This window comes from Cydia splendana, chromosome 3, assembly GCF_910591565.1.
Source record: "Cydia splendana chromosome 3, ilCydSple1.2, whole genome shotgun sequence".
Lineage (NCBI taxonomy): Eukaryota > Metazoa > Arthropoda > Insecta > Lepidoptera > Tortricidae > Cydia > Cydia splendana.
Genome location: NC_085962.1, coordinates 1,782,310 through 1,803,098, shown reverse-complemented (window position 1 = coordinate 1,803,098; position 20,789 = coordinate 1,782,310). Strand labels below are relative to the sequence as shown.

At 39.6% G+C, this 20,789-nt stretch overlaps 2 long non-coding RNA genes across 2 annotated transcripts in view; one reads left to right on the top strand and one right to left on the bottom strand.

Moving 5' to 3' along the window:
- Positions 1 to 934: 934 nt before the first annotated feature.
- On the bottom strand, positions 935 to 2,195 carry LOC134806238 (uncharacterized). The gene is made up of 2 exons (XR_010146486.1): positions 1,848 to 2,195; positions 935 to 1,672 (listed from the first exon to the last, which is right to left on the bottom strand). It is a non-coding gene; the product is annotated as an uncharacterized LOC134806238 (long non-coding RNA).
- Positions 2,196 to 6,614: 4,419 nt separating this feature from the next.
- LOC134806464 (uncharacterized) overlaps positions 6,615 to 20,789 on the top strand; it is a 558,863-nt gene continuing 544,688 nt past the window's right edge. The window contains exon 1 of the long non-coding RNA XR_010146529.1: positions 6,615 to 6,665. This is a non-coding gene — a long non-coding RNA (uncharacterized LOC134806464). The remainder of the gene's footprint in view (positions 6,666 to 20,789) is intronic.

Genomic DNA, 20,789 nt, shown 5'->3' with positions numbered 1-20,789 from the left:
TAATTACTTATTGCCCTAAGGGATAAGGAAGTATGGAATAATCACTAAATGCGCTTTACGCACTCTTATATCGATTATGCACGGTGATACCTACAAGTACCACAACACACCCATCATGCTTACAACTTTAATTTCAAACAGCTAGCTTGTAGGTACTCAATTAAGTAAATAGGTACATATGTAGGATTTTTTAAATTTCAATTCAGGTTCGTAAGTTTGTAAAAGTAATCCTAAGACTTCCTTACACAAAACTTTCATCAACCTAACAACGGAGCCCGCTTGCTTGTACATAAACGAAGCCGATGAGGTGGGTAGGTACAAATGTTCAAAACAAACTATCCAACTTATTAAGTAAGCCATAGTCTTAGTAGTAGTATTTAGGATCACGGTTAGATGTCTAATTTCAACAATCTCTTACTATTTAGGTACCGTTTGGAACCTTCCTCGACTTCAACAAAACATACCTACATGTGGCCTGTGCCCGCTGCATCGTACTGTAACATAATGATGTAATACGTGGCTGTAACAGGATCATGTCCGGCTCAAAATCATGCTTTGTATGAAATATTATCAGTCATCACCCACTAAACCATTCCGTCCCCTGCCAACACCATACCGTGACGTGACTGGACCGACCCGACCAACAATATTTTGAAGGAGTCGTTACGCTCATGTCATAGTCTGCGTAGCATAGGTACGGTTATCATATGGTCTACCATATTGAAACTCCTCTAGATCATACCCGCGTTCTAGATGTTTCACTTCATGTTTGACAGGGCCTGATACGATCATGCTATGATACGTTGCTGTCAGCATTAGGTATGAAGTGGGCCTTGGGGAGCTAATCATGGCTTCTAGGAGTTGTAGGTACCTACCTACTTTATGTTTGTTTAATTTCAGGTAAAAAATACAGGAGTGAAAAAAAAAAGATATATTTAAATTAATAGTATATTGCTTTGCCTTATATATTCTTGCAATATTCGACTTCTTATTATTAAACCTAATATATTATTAACATCTAGAACCACAATAGAGAAATTGTAAGAATCTTCTTTATTACCCTTGAAAAGTATTTTCTCTCTTCCTTTTTATTCGACATGCGGCGTAGGACAATTAAATATCACCCTGGAAAGAAAATTGGTTTGTAAACAAAAAAATAAAATATGGTCGTGACTTCATCGAGGACTATGAAATAAGCTTTTCATATCAATTTGTCAAATCATAAACAGTTACACAGTACACACACATGCCATCCATTATTGGCACAATATTTGCTTATGAAAGCAGAAAAATATAAATGATCGTATTAGATTCATAATTGTTACATATTTGCTGTAACTTATTTTTAAAATGTGTTTTTCAATTAAAAGACACATCAAGATTGTTTACCTTATTTCTAATGCTAAAAAAAAATGAACTATAGATAGGTACGCCATAACCATTATGGTTATTATAATAGTTCACTTCCTCGGTGGTGTTCTTAAAGCTAAAGCGCTTCTCACATCTTAGTGACTTTAGAAACGGACAGCTCCGCGTTTGAAACCTACAAGCTTGCCTAGTGTGTTTCTTTTCCTGACTCTCCACTTCGGGTCCCGTTGGCACATTCCTGTTAACAATATTTTCCTTTGGGTGCTGGGATATCAATCGTGTCTAGGATAATGCTGGACTTATTCTGAAAAAAAAACACAATTTACAACAGGAATATGAGAACCACACCAATAATAGCAATTCCATTAATTATAGTTATTTACAAAAATATTTTATTTAAAAGCAGAAATTAATAAACTATATATTATATATTTTAAGGAATATTATCAAAATTTAGTATATAAGGCTCTATTACTTACATTTTTTTCATATTTTTTCTCGTAATTAAATGTTGACAAAATTTGAAAGTTCCTTGACTTTGACAGGAAAAACTTAACCATCGACAATAAACTAGATTTTTTACCACCAAAGAACGAATGAAATAGCGCAACCCTGTTTCCGATTCAGTGTTGTCACATGTAAATAGCATTTATGTTTAGACTTTGATTCCATCGGGGAACACTGATGAGTCGCGCCGCGACTTTGAGTTCTCTACGCGGCTGTTGCAGTCGCGGGTACAAGTTGTGCTACGGAAATCGACAGATTTGACAGCCGCGGGAATGTCGACTCGAGTCGCGGTCTAAGTCGCGGATGCAAGATGTGCTAGAGGTGCTGTATTAGAAGTTTTCTAAATGTAGTAATTTAACGTTTTTGGTAAGAATTGTTAAAAAACTTGTAAGATACGAGTTTACTTATGTGTCGAAATCTAGTCAAAGATCCCACTTTGTCACTTACCATTAAGGACGAGATTTGCTTGTAGGTATTAAGGCATGCGGTGGCTGGATTTAAAAAAGTAGTTGATATTAGAGCATTTCGAACTCACTTCAGAAAATGAATCATAAAAAACCGGGCAAGTGCGAGTCGGACTCGCGCACGAGGGGTTCCGTGCCATAATGCAAAAAACGCCAAAAAAAAATGGTCACCCATCCAAGTACTGACCCCGCCCGACGTTGCTTAACTTCGGTCAAAAATCACGTTTGTTGTATGGGAGCCCCACTTAAATCTTTATTTTATTCTGTTTTTAGTATTTGTTGTTATAGCGGCAACAGAAATACATCATCTATCACGGTTCGTGAGATACAGCCTGGTGACAGACGGACAGACGGACGGACGGACGGACGGACAGCGGAGTCTTAGTAATAGGGTCCTGTTTTACCCTTTGGGTACGGAACCCTAAAAATAAACGTCTGTTTTTATGGTGATTTCAATGGAATTATACGATTGCTAATTAAATTTTACATTATAAAAACACCACTTTAAGTACTTAGTACGACTGATACCGACATCATTAGCGGTTAAAGTCAGAAAAACGCTTAGGTGCGATATTAGGACACATTACCCTATCTTTATACGAATAACCTGTCAAAGCGTTCTTATGGCAAGCGACAAAGTGAGTCTTTTTGCTTGGAAACGACACATATGTGGTAGTACAGAAGTTTAAATGAATTTTAGTTCGTGCCGAACGTGACTAGTGTGGCCTCGTAGTACTAGTACATATTTGATGAGAATGGTAGTATTGAATCAGAAAATAGCGTACTACGGTTTAAGGAGATGTGTGTATATAGATACATATTTTATAACCATACAGCTAGACTAGTTTCTTTGCTCTCGAAATGGTATAACCTATTTTCTTGGCTATCTCTTTAAGTATTTATACTTACAACCAAATAGGTAACTCCCTGTAGCCTGTAGCTCCTAAAGTATTGATCGCAGAGTAAAAATAAACGGACCAAATTTGTAGGAAATTGTATGTTCAAACTTTTGTCCGAAGTAATTATAATGCTATTCGTACAGATATTCGAGATATGAGCAAAAATATGAAAAAAGGTACCTTCACTCTTTTACCTTTTCCCCGATTCCTTCAATCTTTTTCTCAGAAACAAGTAAAATACGAAGGAGCTAATAAAATAAGACACTTTCATCAATAGAAGAAAATAAAAACTGACTTCAAAGAAAAGTCTCAATAGGATGGAACAAAATTCCCAAGTCTCAAATGAAAAGATTCAATGACTAAAGGAGTAGGTACAAAAAATGTTTTAACACAAAAATATTGGACAATATCCTAAAAGAGTAGTGAGCTTATTAGGATTCCGTACCTAAAGGGTAGAAACGGGACCCTATTACTAAGAGTCCGCTGTCCGTCTGTCCGTCCGTCTGTCTGTCTGTCACCAACCCCATTGGCAGGTAGGTACCTAACAATAAAAACCGGAAAAGTGCGAGTCGGACTCTGCCACCGAGGGTTCCGTACTTTTTTGTTTTTGTTATAGCGGCAACAGAAATACATCAACTGTGAAAATTTCAACTGTCTAGCTATCACGGTTCATGAGTTAGGTACAGCCCGGTGACAGACAGACGGACGGACAGACGGACAGCGGAGTCTTAGTAATAGGGTCCCGTTTTTACCCTATGGGTACGGAACCCTAAAAACAGACCATAAACAGGGTAAGTAAATGGGAGCCCTAAAATCGACAGTTCACGACCTTGAACATCTATTAGACATCTTTTAGACATCACCAAGATACGATAACAATATGTTTAAGATCTAACCTGTCAAATTTGACATTTGCGCGATTCTGGAGATACTGTTGAACGATTTCCACAGGATAATTATGACTTAGAGATCCAATTCACATCTAATAGATATCTTACTCTATCTAACGTAAAAGTGACATTGGTTACCCGAATTGCGCTGCAAAAGAGAACTAGTTGATATCTAAACTATAACGTATCTAGAATGGATCTAGTACTTGTCGTCTGTTGTGAATATCTTGAAGTTCGAATACGGCAGTTTTTTTCTCGTTGCGGATCGATGTAGCACCGGACATTAAGTAACTATTCTAAGGGCAGTGCCGGGACATTGCATTTTTGATGCCAAAGGCACGTTAACTCTCGTTTGACCAGTTTTTTTATTTATTTCTAAAATAGTGTTGTACAACCCAGGGATGTTGCGTATGCAGATTTTTTGACATGACAGCGGACGCGGATGCAGATGCGGATATTTAAAGGCTCACATCCGCGGATGCGGATGTCAAGATTAGGTACTTAAAAAACGTCAATATTACATTTTTAGTAAAAAAAATTTTATTAAAATAACGAAACGTTTAGTATTTGAGCAAGAATATAGGTGCGTTATATATTTAATAAATAGTAACTTGGCCGACTTTTCTGGATCTAGACGATTTCGTTATAGGTAATGACGGAATACCTAGCACTTACGCCGCCGCTAAGACGTTCCTGTACCGACTAACATCCGCATCCGCAGAAGCTCCGCATCGATTTTTTGCGGATGCGGATGTTGAAAATAATGCGGAACTGCGGATGTTCCGCGGTTGTCGATGCGGATGCGAATATTCGCAACATCCCTGCTACAACTGATACTTTCCGAAAAAGCGCATCAGGAATTCAAGAGCCTTTAACACATGTTAGTTGCAGGCAAAGTATCCAGGGCCCATTAATTTTTTCCACACTGTATATATGGGATATAATAGTACATTGTGCAACATGGGGCGTAAGTTGAATATTGCAAACGAGAGTAAGTTAAATCGCGTCGGCTTGCCGGAGCGATTTATAGACTCGAGTTTGCAATATTATTACGGCCCGAGATACACACAATGTTTTTCATCACACTTGCGATACAAAAATTAGGTACAAAGACAAAAAACTGTCAATTATGCCACTAGAAACTTCATAACTCTATAGGGAGAACGCTTTTTCTATAACTCCCGCTAAACCTGCGTGCAATTCCACATTTACTGAGCGAGTGTGATGAAAAACAGTTTACACTTCACGAGCTCGTTTCTCGATTCGGATCGATGTAGCACCGGGCATTAACTATGCTGAGCGCAGGGCGGTACCGGTACAGGGGCACTTCACACTTTTGGGGAATGATTTTTAGAAGAAGTAGGTAATTATTATTATATATTTTAAGTTCTTAAAATATATAATAATAATTACCTACTCGAGGTAGGTAGGTACCTAGTGTGTGTATATTAGAGTAATTAGAGTATCGATATTTGTTCCTGAGTCATGGTGTTTTCTATGGGCTTATTATTAACCGGGCAACTAAAATATTAAACAGGAACTTTCACTGGGCATATAATAATATAATTTGGTTGTGCATTAATATTTTAGCCCCAATAAATTTATATTAGCCTCAAATTTAAGCATCATATTACTAAAAAAACTGGCAGTAAAAACAAGCCACCTAGAAAAATTATAGGGAACTTGAATTGATAGACTGGCGTCTTATATAATAAGTTGGCAACTAATATTGTAAAGCGATCATAAAATTTGATTGTTTATTGTGTACATGTACAGAATACCTAAGATACCTATATACATAAACTTTAAATACTTACTCCATTTTTAGGGTTCCGTACCCAAAGGGTAAAACGGGACCCTATTACTAAGACTTCGCTGTCCGTCCGTCTGTCTGTCACCAGGCTGTATCTCTCGAACCGTGATAGCTAGACAGTTGAAATTTTCACAGATGATGTATTTCTGTTGCCGCTATGACAACAAATACTAAAAACAGAATAAAATAAAGATTTAAATGGGGCTCCCATACAACAAACGTGATTTTTGACCAAAGTTAAGCAACGTCGGGCGTAGTCAGTACTTGGATGGGTGACCGTTTTTTTTTCGTTTTTTTTTTTTGCATTATGGTACGGAACCCTTGGTGCGCGAGTCCGACTCGCACTTGCCCGGTTTTTTTTAAGCTACTCTAATTCGATTAATTAGTTGACCGGTTAAATACGTGCCTTTTCTATGTATTTAAGTACAATCACCTGCAATAATATGTTACTCTTCGAAGGCCGCAAAAATATGTGACACGCTCTTATGGCTCTACGAATAAGATCGTGTCAGATATTTATGCGGCCTTCGTTGTACAGTCACATATAATTGCAGGTGACTGTACCTATGTACTTGTAGGTAAATATTTATATGTCGTTGCCTAAGTACTCACAAATTAAAGTGGGGCTTAGTCATTAGGGTTCCGTAGCCAAATGGCAAAACACGGAACCCTTATTGTTTTGAACGAGATCTAGTAAGTAGTTTTTTTTAATACGTCATAAATCGTAAACCGCAATTTTATTATGTTACTTGCTGCTACGGAACCCTTCATGGGCGAGTTCGACTCGCACTTGGCCGCTTTTTGTAATAATACCCCATAGTATGGTCTTTACGACATTGTATTTATGGACATTTGTCTGATATTTGATTTAACTTTGCTTACGAGTGTAATGTCAATTATTATGATGCTTTACATGTAATGTTATCACTTATCATTCATTCATTGTCATTGATGTTAAATGGCAGTTAAAAAAAAAGAATATTGACAAATTCTTGCCAGTGCTTCATTTCCAAGTGCTGTGATTCAATCGATAGTTACCGAAATATGCATTTTTTTATTTTATAGTGTTGTGCTGCAATTGTTGAAACTAATTTTTGACGTATTTAAAATGAATGAATGAATTCGTTTTTAGGTACCTAGTCGATATCAATTGTGATTAACAAGATAATTAAGTTCGAAAGGATACCTATTTTAAATGGCATCCTACCTATTTCTATTTGTAAGTTAGCTTAACTGACAGACCTGTTATTATTATTTTAAATGTATGAATTATGGAATCTTAGTTTGATCGATCGATATAAGTAGTTTATAGAGCACATTAAGAATTCAACTGAAACAGGTGATTAATTTAGGTACCTACTACACATTACACTATTGATACAATTAAAAATAAAAGCTTCGTATTTCTTGAATCGTAATTTTTTTCGTATTTGTTTTTTTATAAATTATTCAAGTATCCCGTATTCACAGGTAAAGGTCTCCTCCAAACACATTACGCTATACCTATATTTTTACATAAAAACAATACAAAAACATGTAGCTAAATAAAAATAACAACTTCCCGAAGCAAGTTCAACGAATTCGATACGCAAGTAACCGGATTATTCATAGATTCATAGTAATTTAGGCACATAGGGGGCTAGAGACCTACTATAACTATAGGGTAATTCATATTAAGGGGAGAGGATCCCTGATATACTACCAAGTCCTATATGTATAGCTGAACCGGCAAACTAAAATAAAACTTGATACTTGGTCGAGCCTGTGTGGGTCATTATGAATTCCAAGTCGCGTCTGAGAAGGGTCCTGAGGGCACGCCTGGCGTTTAATGGCATCATTTAATATTTATCCCATACATAACTTCACGATCCTATCGTACTAAGCACTTGATCTTAACTTGGGGCTTAGCGGTTAGCTCACCTGTTTCGAACAATCCCAATGGTATTACGGTCATATACCACATTCACTCACTGAATCACAAACACACCGCTGCACAACACTACATCCATTCACAGGACACTACACTAGGCTTCACTTAAATCCTGGTGTCGCGAACGTACGTAGCGGGGCGCGCGGGGATTTGTCGTAAAGCGACGTGCACTCTCTTCCACGGCTAGGGGTAGACTGAGCCGGCCGCGGGCGGCGGGGCGCGGGGAGCGCTCTCTCCGCGGCCTGGCCTATAAACTTGCTTGCTCTCATATCGCGTCGAGTCGTTAGGCGCGGGACTCGCTCCTTGTGAAAGTCAGATTGCAGTTGCAGTGACCTTTGACGAAAGGGCCGTATTCAAAGCCGAATTTAGTATCTTTGCGCCACGCTCGCACGCATGTAGCTGCGCTTTAGAGCGAGCGCATGGAATGATAATTTTGAAATGCACATGAATAATTGGCTCGTAATTACTAAAGTTGGTCATGTGGGCGCAGAGATGCTGTTTAACAAACTCTCGAACTCTCAGTGGGCGTTTAATAAGAGAATCGAAGTAACTTAATACAAACTTTGAACATAGGTAATTCGATAGAGCAAGGTAACTTAACGGGAAGTTGATTTGATCGGCAAATTTCATTTGGTCAGTTTTAACGAAGACGGTAAGTACCTAACGTAGTTAATCTTTATAAATCGTGTTTTAGGAGATTTTGTTTTCAGTTAATTCAATTACAAGATAAATGAAAAAGCTAAGCTAAGAAATAAAATGGATTTGACAAGGATTACCGAAACCAATATTTTGCGGTAATCATCGATTTTAGTACATCACTAGTACCAGGTAATAGTGATGATGCCTAATACTAATTGCTCCAATCACTAATACTACCTAATAGATAATAGTGATGGGAGCAGGGAATAAGTTTAATATCATCGCAGTAAATTAAATTACTTACAATTACATTGTAAAAATCTACAACAATGTATAACATACATTGTTATGTACTTAAATAGTTATTGTGTCATTAACATATTGTTTTTTTTATTACATACTTACCTATTTATATATAAGGTGTATTCGGGTATTACCGAATGTCGGATAATTCCGAAATTCAGATGAAAATCACCCTTAATTCCATCATAATAAAAGTCTCTTTTCGGAATTATCCGACGGTTTTCGGCATTCGGAATTACCCGAGTAAACCTTACCTACATAAAGTAAGTAGGTACCTAATACAAAATCAATTTAACAGCTGTTTATATTCACATCGGTTAAATAGGCGGCTCCTATTAATCGTTAACTGAAATCATTCATTCAAGTTCATTCACCTTTCTCTATTCATGTTTACTCGACTGACTTAGGCCTTAGGCCCACTTGCACCATTCAACTAACCTGGGATTAACCGGTTAAACCTGGAGTTACCCATCAATTTGACACTAGGTTAACGGTTTAACCGCTTAACCTCGGGGTATTTGGATGGTGCAAGTGGGCATATTTTATACTATACGGGCTGTACATAAATTACGTCATCGATTTTTGACCCCCCCCCCCCCTAAAATCATCCAAAAATCATGCTTCGAATGACCCCGTCTCCTCCTACGTCATGCTACCATCATCCGATGTCCAGACCCCCCACCCTATTATTGAAATGACGTAATTTATGAATAGCCCCTAACTCTGACTACTAACGAAGGCTCTATTTTTTTTAAGCTAATCTTATTAGGGCCGGTACATACAGACTGCAACCCGACTGCATTTTATATGTGAACCGCACGCCGACTGCACAGTTTCCATACAAATTGCAGTTAGGTTGCAGTCCGTCTGTATCGGCCCTTACAGTTTTGGGGGCAATGAAGTTTTTTTAGCATTAAGGTTTCTTTCGGGTACACGCAGTGTCACTTTCGAGACTTTAGGGGTCATCCATTAATTACATCACACGATTAGGGGAAGGGAGGGGTCAAGAAAATGTGACATGTTGTGACAAGGGGGAGGGGGGAGTCATAAACTTTGTGACGTCACTTTAACTTCATCAGTAACCGAAGATGTATTTAAATTATTTTATACGCTAATTATCATTTAAATAACAAGGTTTTGAAACGATAATCGTTTTTATTCGTTTAATTTGATTTCTTAATCAGTTTTGGGTTATAAAATAACTAATATTTCTTTTGTCAAAAATATTTTGATAAAATATTAAGTATATAAATATTTGCCGATTTCGTTGAAGAAATGTAACGTCACACCAGGGGGGAGGGGTTTGCCAAATGTGACCATGTGTGACAAGGAGGGGGGGAGGGGTAAAAAAACCTAGAAATTCGTGTGACGTAATTAATGGATGACCTAATGAAGTGTAAGGGGTAGGTACAGTCACCTGCAATAATATGTTACTCTTCGAAGGCCGCAAAAATATGTGAGGCGCTCATATGGCTCTACAAATAAGATCGTGTCAGATATTTTGGCGGCCTTCGTTGTGTAACATATTATCGCTGGTGACTGTACCTACCCCTTTCACTTCGGGGGTCGGAGCGGTCAAAATGCTCATAAATATCCGAACACGCCTCTTTCGTCAAGGCGTTAGAGTGTGTGCTCAGATATTTTTGAGTACCTTGGCCGCTCCGATATATCTGATGGCGACTACACCGAGCGGATGTTGTCTTTGCCCGTGCTATGGGACTGAAGCGACATCCAGAGTGTAAAAGGGCTATTAAGAAAATGGAATCAAAATGTTCACTGTGCTTATGAAATCAAATTGATCACTACACCTTATAAAACAATTTTACCCCCCGCCGCGTCTGTCTGTATGTTCGCGATAAACTCAAAAACTACTGAAATGATTTTCACGCGGTTTTCACCTATCAATAGAGTGATTCTTGAGGAAGGTTTAGGTGTATAATTTGTAAAGGTTTTGTGTAAATTAGTTGAACTACCCGTGCGAAGCCGGGGCGGGTCGCTAGTGGAATCTAAATTTTCACAACGCTCATAAATACAAAATGAAAATCCTCTGAAGAAATCTGATGAAACAGGTTTTGCGCTATTATTATAAAATCAATCAAATTGACATATTTACTCACATTTATTGGACGGGTCAAACGCAAAAATTTATTTAATTATGTACCTTTATTTACCGACGTTGCGACACAGGTTTCACTGGTCGTGGTCGCGGCTAACTGATGTCCCAGCAAAATGTCAAAACAGAGATTTGTGCCACTACCCGACGAAAAATTTATGGAAAAGTTTGGAAAACCACCCACTACACATGTGAGTTAATATATTATCATGCCGCGATCAGAAAGGGATTAGAAATAACAGATTTCCATACACTTACGTCTAAATCAATATGGATTGACAGCTATCTCAATCCCTTTTTCATTGCGATTCAGTAATATATGTCTTCAAAACGCGGAAGTTCTAAATATGCTAATCGAATTGACAGTTTCTTTCCCCATTCTCATTTCAATAGGTAGCCATTAGATATTAATGACTTGCACATTTCCAAAATTCGATTAACGGGACGCCATCAGTGAGGGATCAACATTGCAATGAATCTTGTAAGCCCCTCGAGGGACCCCCCGATTGTTCCATAAATCCATATCCAATCGTCGAGAAATGGCCGAGGACGTGGTATTTGTGTGTAAACCATTTCTCCCTCAATGCAATTCTTGTACCCTCGTATTAAAAAAAAAACCGGCTAAGTGCGAGTCGGACTCGCCCACCGAGGGTTCCGTACTTTTTAGTATTTGTTGTTATAGCGGCAACAGAAATACATCATCTGTGAAAATTTCAACTGCCTAGCTATCACGGTTCATGATATACAGCCTGGTGACAGACAGACGGACGGACGGACGGACAGCGGAGTCTTAGTAGTAGGGTCCCGTTTTTACCCTTTGGGTACGGAACCCTAAAATAGCAAAACCTCTATAAAATGTACCGCCCGTAGACCCGCGTCCCCATTGTAATGAAACTTTGCACATACAATGACATGGGGTATATCTAGTCCTGTAATTAGTTTCTATAGCTCCAGTTTATAAAACAAGCGAAATAGAGCAAAACAAGTTTGGTATGAAAAACTTAAATTCGCTCTATTTTTTTAACTATGGTATCTGAAGATACATGAACTAATTACAGGCATAGATATACCTTATCCTATTGTAAGTACAAAGTTTCAGAGAAATCTAGCTAGTCGTTTTAAAATGAGAACGAAACTACGTCTATATGGAGAACCGAGCTTGCATGCAGACTCTTATTCCGCCATTTTGAATATTTTCACTGACTTTGTTCTGTTCGATTCGTTGCTATTTTGAATATTTTCACTCTGTTCTGTTCAAGTCAAGTCGTTGTAAAGTTAGATTAGACGGCCTCTAACAACATTCCATCTGGTGCAATCGTGGTGCAATGTAGGAAGGATCAGCACTATAATGCGTCCTTGACAATAGAAGCCCCAATCTCATTAATGGAGTCACTCCAAAACCATTCGCTAGGAAATAGGGTTGAAATTCGGACAAAAGAACTTCAAAATAGGAAATGCGGAGGGTTGTTTAGAACCCTTAAGAGCAAGTGATGCACCCTCCATCCAGTAGATATGCCTATTTATAAATAAATTTAATGGTCAGTGAGCCAACCTCTAGTTTAATTTGACCTGTAGCTCGCGTTAGAGCGTTTTAACTGTACGAATTTTCAAGTGCGACAGCGAGGCAACATGTCGACCGTGGTTCGCGGTATGTACGCGAGTAACTTTATGTGCGCGGGTTTTAATATATTAAATATAGAAGTATACATTTTACTAATAAAGAAATATATCAAAAAAACTACTGAGTAGAAATTTGAATGTTTTTCAATGTTTTTTTTTAAATGAAGGGAACCTATGCGTGGTGGGGTAGAGTAGGTAGGTAAATGTATGATCTGTGGTAAATGTATTGTTCATATATCAATGTTCACTAACCGGAGGCCTAGAAATACTGATTTTTGGTATTTTGTTTTGTGAATTACTTGTCTATAAAATAAATCACCTCCGAATTCGGAGGGTCCAATTTCATCAATGGTAATGGCCAAGTGCTTGTACACTGCACAGTTCTCAGGGGTCCGTTTCTCAAAAGCTTGTAACTTGTAATACAAGTGGAAGTCCCTTTCTAACAAAAGCTGTCAAAAAGTGACATCCGCTTCTATTACAAGTTACAAGCTTTTGAGAAACGGGCCCCAGGTCGGGCTAGCTAGTGACGATCCTACTAAATACGAAAATATCCTACGAAATTTCGTCACAAAATTACACGCCTATAATAAAATTCTCCTGTTTATAGGTGATATCATATTTTAAATGTCAAATCGGGCCCTAGTGTACAGTAGTAATCTCAAGTCAAGGGTCCCGCGACGAACCCCCCTTTAGCCGTGACTTAGCATGAAATATGAGCGTTTTACGCGGAACTCTACAGAAAAGAAGCGCCATTCAGATTTTATGCGATGTAACATGGCCCGGTTTTTCGGGGGCAAAAACGTACCACTGCCCGATTCGAACTTTAAGATATGTCAATTAATAGATCTAGAAACAATAAAATTAAAATACTTCTACTACATCTAAGAAATTGGGCCCCTTTAGCATGGTGCCGAGGGCGCTGGCAGCATTTCCCCGCTGTATTGCGATGCTAAAACGTTGTGCGAGAAATTTGCGAGCTCTTCGGTCACCACTGTCACCAGTGAAGTCGATTAGTCTTTTTGATAGCTCTTTAAAAATTATATAACGATACTGAATTATGTCATATTTTTCGACATCGACTTTTAGCAAGTTTCACGTGTTTCGCACTTTTTAGCGGCTTTTTGCAGCCTGTTCTCATGACTCTTACTTTGCACGACCGAAAGGCGCTATTATCGGGAAAAAATATAAATTTTTCGGGATTTTAGGACTTAAGTCGGGAAAAAAAAAAATATTTAACTATAATAGTATTTAAATCAACGATATTTTACATTATTGGCACTACGCTCGACGAGTTCGGAACTTGAAATTATTGTTTTATAACGTGAAGCTGTTTGTCCGGACAATTTTCACTTCGTCGGGAATCGGGAACACATGCTAAAAATTGGGAGAATCAAAATATTAAATTACTAAATAATCAGTAGTTTGCAAATCCTTTAAATATTTACTCCGTAATTATAATTAACTATGATAACTTCTTACCACGGCAGATTTTCATGCCGCCCGCCTGACACGCTCGCTCGTTTAGCGGCACAAAACGGGTTAAGTACGTGGTTGCGAGCGAAGCTTACAAACGAACCAACATAGAAAGATAGATAACTCGTACAGTACCCAGTGTAAATTTCATTCGATAGCGTGACGTGAAGTACGCGTTTGCGTTAAGTGTCATTTTGTATGGGATTTTGAGTTTCCAAAATTTCCCGCTTGGCGCGCTGTTCATAATTCCATACAAAAATAGACAACGTCACGCTATCGAATGAAATTTACACTAGGGGTTCATACAGAGTCGGTTATACAGCAGTATATTTAGAGGTATACAATATAGTCACTTGTAGTGGGCATTTTCACTTAAAAGTGTACCATTTAGGTACTTTTTATCGAAAATCCATCAACTTTTGGGTTATTTGTACTCAGAATCACGCGGATCAATTTAAAGAGAAAAAAAATGTGTCCCAAAAAATATTTCAGTTTTGTAACATGCATTTTCAGGTACATTTTGTATGGACCGTTACAAAACAGACACCCAAAATTTGTGTGAAACACTGGGGACACTTTTTTTCTTTGTCTCATTCAATAGTACTCGTGATTTTGAGTCTAAATAACCCAAAAGTTGATGGTTTTAAAAAGCCAGTGAACATTAAAGGTGACGTCGTCATTACTGTGGCAACATTACAGCTGTGGTTCATATTTTCTCGCCTGTTTCAATGATGTCGTCGCGTGTGTGACAATTGGGGGTTTCTTAATAAACAGTAATCCAAATAGCAATCATTTGACATTGCCTCGATTCCGTCATAATCATGAGTAATTTATAATTTCGTTTAGTAGTACCCAAAGAGAATTTGAAATAGAGAGCTATATACAGTACATTTACTGCCATCTATCGACAGAAGATTATAACTGTTAGAACGCCATTTGACTTTGATCATTATTCTTTCACTGATATGTGTTAACTTGTTAAATACTAATATTAACGCCATCTACTCGAGCGTAGGCTAAAGGTTATGGCGCCATCGCTCGAAAAGATTGCACCATTCCTTTGGCCAAGTGTCGGTCGAGTAGATGGCGTTAATATTAATATTGAACAAGTTAACACATATCAGTGAAAGAATAAGGATCAAAGTCAAATGGCGTTCTAACAGTGTTAATCTTCTGTCGAAAGATGGTAGTACATTTACAGTGGTTACATAATTTACTTCGATAATCAGCCTCTATTACACTCCATTCTCTTTGGTAGTACCACTGTATAAATCTTGTACGTTAATACATGATTTTATATCATGAGTCATAACAAGACAAAACTAAGTGGAATCGAACCCTATCGAATATTGAGGATGTATGGTGTAGTGTGCATGATACGACGATGTGTTTCTAATTGGAAAGTTGTCGACTCTCGTTATTTAATTTATTCCCCTCTCCCTATACTAATATTCTGTCGCCTGTTATCTAACGCAACTACGAGTAAAGGATGACTCACGTTAGACCAGGCTCCAATTTCACCACGGTGACAGGTGCGACAATTGTAAAACATCACTGTTGCTGACGTCACAGGCATCCATGGGCTACGGTTACCGCTTACCATCGGGCGGGCCGTATTCCTGTTTGCCACCATCATTGTTTTATTAAAAAAAACTTTATTATATCGGAAAAAAACAGATATTTCTCTTGCTAAGTTTATGACAATTGTCACAAAAACACTACAATTGTCACGAAATTCCGACATATAACTCATTACCTGTCAAGAATTACCTACAATTCTTCTAAATCTTGACAATTGTCAGAAACTTCGCAAAAGAAATATCTGTTTTTTTTCCGATATAATAAAGTTTTTTTAAATAATACAATGATGGTGGCAAACAGGAATACGGCCCGCCCGATGGTAAGTGGTAACCGTAGCCCATGGATGCCTGTGACGTCAGCAACAGTGATTTTACAATTGTCTCACCTGTCACCGTGGTGAAATTGGGGCCAGGCCGTGTCCGGGCAGGAGCTTGCGGCGCATCGTTTTCTATGGAAAGCATCACGTGATCGCCTGTCATGTCATGGAAAAGTAAGCGCCGGAAGCTCCGGCCCGGACACGGCCCGGTCTAACGGGAGTCAACCTTAAAGGCCAATACACACCAGATAATAAGTATCTGACAGCTTAGTATGACCATACAGTTGTAGTCCATAATTATTTTCTATCGTATTTTCACGGAAACGTACGAACGTGTCTCGCTATTTCAGTCAGTCTCGGTACAAAAAGTACTGAGGTTAACTGAAGTAGCATGACAAATACGAACGTTTCCGAGAAAATACGATGAAACACAATTGTATGCACTACATATGACGGCCAAAGTGGACAAATATACATGCCTGTATAAATACTGTATGTTATAAATTTCACAGTTCGTAATTTTTTTTGACAATAACATAAGAACTGAGTTTTCCTTTTCGGTCATTTTCTCGCCAGAATTTCCAAATTACACACGAAAGAGCCACGTGATAAGGCTTAATTAAACAATTAATGAAATTAATTTTGTTTCTATTTGTAGAATAATGAAGCAAACAAAATGCTTTCGATTCTCGCTCAAAATGCGATTCTCGCTATTGTCATGGCATTACAGGGTATTAAGATATTTGAGCGCTATATTTGATTGTCCTGTTTTGTGCCTCAAAATGTCACGAACGAGAGATTATGAGGTCGTCGCTTCCGCTGCTTATAGCATTTGGTTGTTTAAAATCTGAACTAAATTATATAAGGCCAGAGCGATGGAAATATATAGACGAATATTTCAATACATTTTTGACGTTCCATATAAGTGATGTGGACTCGGGCATGTCCTTAAACTACGTCTAAAAGAGAGTTACTCAATTATGGTAGGGCACAGCGAATGTCATTCCAGATCTACCACCTTACAGAAAACCGCAACCAAATAACACTAGACCCCTCTTAGTGTTGTGTTTCCTGTCGGTGAGTAAGGTTGCCAGAGCTCAACGAGGGTGCAGTGAGGGTCGATAACGCGCATTGTAACATTTGTAACACCTCTGGAGTTGCAGGCGTCCATAGACTACGGATACTGTTTCGGAATTACTCCAAGAATAAGTAATTTGTATGGTCTATGTCACGAGACAGATGCAGCACGGACGCCTTAAATGGGACCACGCCAATAATTGACAACGACCACGAGCGAGCATTTACTAGCCGAGCGTAATGAGCCAGTGGCACGTCTTTAAATACGTCTTAGGGAATAATAGAGACCTGGGGGACTAGTCAAGATAACAATCGTTGATAGAAAACGCCGATCGAAACTTACCTAATACATGACAATAGTCTCGCGACTTTTCATATCATCCCGATGCATTTTTTTTCGTTTGGCGATTGTCGATGCGCAATTGTCGTCTTAGCTTGGTCCCCAGTACGGATAATGGTCGTTCTTGTCTACGTGACAGCGTGATAAAACGGTATCCGTCACTTTCAATCGCGCTATTTTGTCACGTGGATAAGGGTAACATTCCATTTCTGACCGCAGCTGCACTGTCAATTTCCATAGTAAAATGAATGGTAGTGCTGCTGTCGTTGGAAATGGACTGTCACCTTAAAGCCATCCATGCGGGACACCTTAAATGGGATCACGCCGATCACGACCACGAGCGAGCAATTACTTGATCTAGTGTAATTGATCTAGTGGCACGTCTTTTAATAGGTACCTACTACGTCTTGGGGAGTAATTAAGTCCTGGGGCATTCGAACTTGCAAATTAATCTCATTTTGACATGACTTGCATTTATCGCTCGTGTGTAGGTAGGTAAGTATATGTGTAATTATGTGTTGCTTCTAAAATTACGTGTACGTATTTAGGGCGTACCAAAAAGGTAAGAAGGAACTCTTATGGTGCTTACCAACATCAAACGATTCTGTTTGTTCGCCTCCTATCTATATCATTAAAAAAACTGACGAACCGCTAAAACGAGAATACAAACTTTCCAATAAATAAGAATACATGTAAGTACAACCCGCCTTAAGGGTGTTTTCCCACCTAACAGCTACTGTGAAGGGTCGGGGATGTTTTGTGTAGGAATTTATGGCGTTTATGATCCCCCGGGGTTGCTCGGAATTGGATAATCTGCTCCCTTGCTGTTTTATTGCTGGGGTACCTTGCTCAAGATGAGTCATGTTGCAACATGCTGACCGAATAGAGAAAAACAAATTTTCAATTTTTCACCACACCAACTGGTACCTAAAGGCTCTCTGGATTGTTCAAAAACTGATAGCAAAGTTACATTTTATTCACATGTGCGGCAAAGTAATCAAATACAAATTTTGAGTGGTTTTGTTATGTTTGCTGGTAGAATTGACTTTTAAATGATGGTTTTGAATGATAAATACCTATTTAATAACATTCATTTGGATTTGATTTGGTTTGTTTTTGTTTGATATCTTACAGTTAATATTTTGTTCGGGTTGGTGTGGTGAAAAATTTTGTGTTTCACTCGGGGGCAAATTTTGTTTAACCTTCGTGCTTTGAAACCCTCGCAACGCTCAAGATGCAATTTTGGAATCTTTCGCTTGCTTGGGTATCCATATTAGCACGGGCGTAGGGAATGCAAATCGGTTATTTTTTGTATGGAAATAACCGCGGTTTCGGTTAATAACCGATAATTTCCATACAAAAAATAACCGAAAATAACCGATTTGCATTCCGTACACGGGCGGTTAAACAACAACTTTGCCCCCTTGTAAAACAAATAACTATTGTTTTAGTAATTTCCCTAACCATAATGTTGATCTATTGTTTAACAAATGCTTTTAAAGCTCTGCTCTTCAAAGTCAGCGTGCATGTGCAGTGTGCACGTCACAAACAAAGTATGCCGGGTATCTTTTGTTATCACTATTATTGTATTATTATTATGTCTTTCCCATCACGGAACAATGGTGTTCCGGACCTTTGGGAGGCGTGCGCGGAGCCGAAGCCAACACGTAGAGGCCCTTTTGACACTTTAATGAAATGTAAGGGGTACACCGAGCGGAGGCTGCCCTTGCCCGTGTCATGGGACGCACGCAGAGGCAGCACCCGCCAGGGTGTAAGGACTATTGAGAGTTGATTGAATCTAAAATGAACTAGGTTATTGGGTGAAAGCGATGGACTAAGAACTGACCTATGGGGTAAAAAACCGGACGCCTGCCTAATAAAATGGTATGCAATTTTATTTCCGGCAGACGGTGACTCGCCCTCACAAGATGGGCCCCCACAAAAAGCGACATCTAGGATGGCTCAAGGGCAACACCGGTGTGAGCGGCTCAGGGGTGTCGAGAGGTGTGCGCCGCTTTCTACCCAGTGGCTGTTAACAGCCACTGTGCCAACTCGCGTCTTATGCATATTTCACTTCCACCCCTGGAGCTTATAGCTCTAACGACTCCACTCTGGCCGGCCGGCTAAGGCAAGCCAGAGGCAGAGAATCCTGTCCCACCCACCCTCCTTGCGGGTAACAGAACTCTCCAGGAGCACTCGGGTACGTGAGGTCGCTAATCCCCAACAGCTCGCCACAAGCTGCCCTGCGTTGACTGATTGCACTGGTAAAACCAGCGGGCGATGGGGTCGTCACATCCCTACGCCTTAGTATTATTATTCTCTTTATTCAATTAGGGTCTTAGGTTAGGGTTTTACAATGTGAGTATAAAAGTAAAATATAAAAACACTTACAAAACATAACAAAAATATATAAACACATTATAAAAAACCTAACCTAGGGTGCCGCCGGCAGCGGGACAGGGTCCAAGCTGCCGGTGGTCAGGGCCGCAGAGTGAGGAATCGACGTACTATACGCGCCGTGTCCAAAATTACCGCCTTCTGCATCTGACCCTTGATCCAACCACCCAGCGAGAGTCTCTCTAGGTGTTGGTCGAGACTCTTCGCTATGAGACCGTTCGCTGACACGACTATAGGAACAATGATCGTCGAGTCAACATCCCACATAGCGGTTATCTCGTGGGCTAAGTCTAGGTACTTGCTGGACTTGTCCTTCTCGGCCTTCACGAGATTCTCATCATGGGGGATGGTGACGTCGACGAGCACGGTCCGGCGCTGCGATCGATCTATCAGCACGATGTCAGGCTTATTGGCAACAATAGTCCTGTCAGTGATGATAGATCGATCCCAATAGAGCGTGGCACGACCATTTTCGAGAACTGGCGCAGGTGAGTACTTGTAGTACGGCACTTCGCGGTCCACAAGGCCGTATAGGAGGGCAAGCTGCTGGTGAATAATTCTGGCTACGAGGTTATGTCTGTGCAAGTACTCGCCGTTAGCAAGATGAGAACAACCGGAGATAATATGCCTGAGTGACTCTCCGGGACGGCGGCATGCCCGACAAATGTCGACCGTACCGTCCTTCAGGATATATTTCCGATAGTTGTTCGTCATCATCACTTCGTCCGCAATTGCACAGGCAAAACCCTCGGTTTCTCCGAAGAGGTCCCCGAATCGTAACCAGTTCACCGACGCGAGCAGGTCCACATCGGGTCCCGTGAGGGCCTTGTAGAACCGCCCGTGTAGCACCTTACTCTCCCATGCCGCCTTGCGACCCGCAGTACTTAGTACCACAGGTTTGCGCCAGTTCTCGTTTGCCAAGGAGAGCGGCGTGAGGTTCCTGTCTACTGCCACCACATCATTATTATTATTGTTTGTCTTTCCCATCACGGAACAATGGTGTTCCGGACCTTTGGGAGGCGTGCGCGGAGCCGAAGCCAACACGTAGAGGCCCTTTTG